The sequence below is a fragment of the Atta colombica genome, unplaced genomic scaffold, assembly GCF_001594045.1.
Source record: "Atta colombica isolate Treedump-2 unplaced genomic scaffold, Acol1.0 scaffold125, whole genome shotgun sequence".
NCBI classification, from domain to species: Eukaryota; Metazoa; Arthropoda; class Insecta; order Hymenoptera; family Formicidae; genus Atta; species Atta colombica.
Window position 1 is genome coordinate 557,832 of NW_017259212.1, and position 590 is coordinate 558,421.

Consider the following 590-nt stretch of genomic DNA (forward strand, 5'->3'; position numbering starts at 1 on the left):
CCAGGCCGGTACGCCGGAAGGGGCCCGAAGTAGCCGCTAATCGGCGTGCTAATCTGCGGGCGAGCCGACGGGCCAGGCGCGCCCCTGCGGCACCGGCACCCACGCTGACGGCGTTTCTGTGCCACCCCCTGTGTCCAGGGGGTGGTACACACACTGGGCTCGGTTACCGCACCTCACCACTACCGTTCCTCTCGCACTTCCTCGCACGTGGCCTCGTCTCCTCGGCTTTCTTCTGTATCTTCGTTTTTTGTTTCGTTAATAGTCGTTATTCACCGGCCACCCCCCGAGCCTGTACGTCTCGGTTACGATTTCATCAATGTTCGCCCTGGGTCAATCGGTTGTCAGTCGAATTCTTTTTTTAACGATGAACGTTGTTTGGTGAATCGTGCGTGCATGCGTTTTAGGTACCGCTGAAACATGTAAAACGAAAAAGGAGTATAATAATAGACAACATGAAAATGAGGGATGCAAAGAGAACACGTGATTAATCATACCGCGAGCGAATTAGACAAGTACGAATAATTAAAAACATTCTCATCTATTTTATTCTGAGTAAGGTAGCCGTTATTAAAATGATAAGACAGTATATA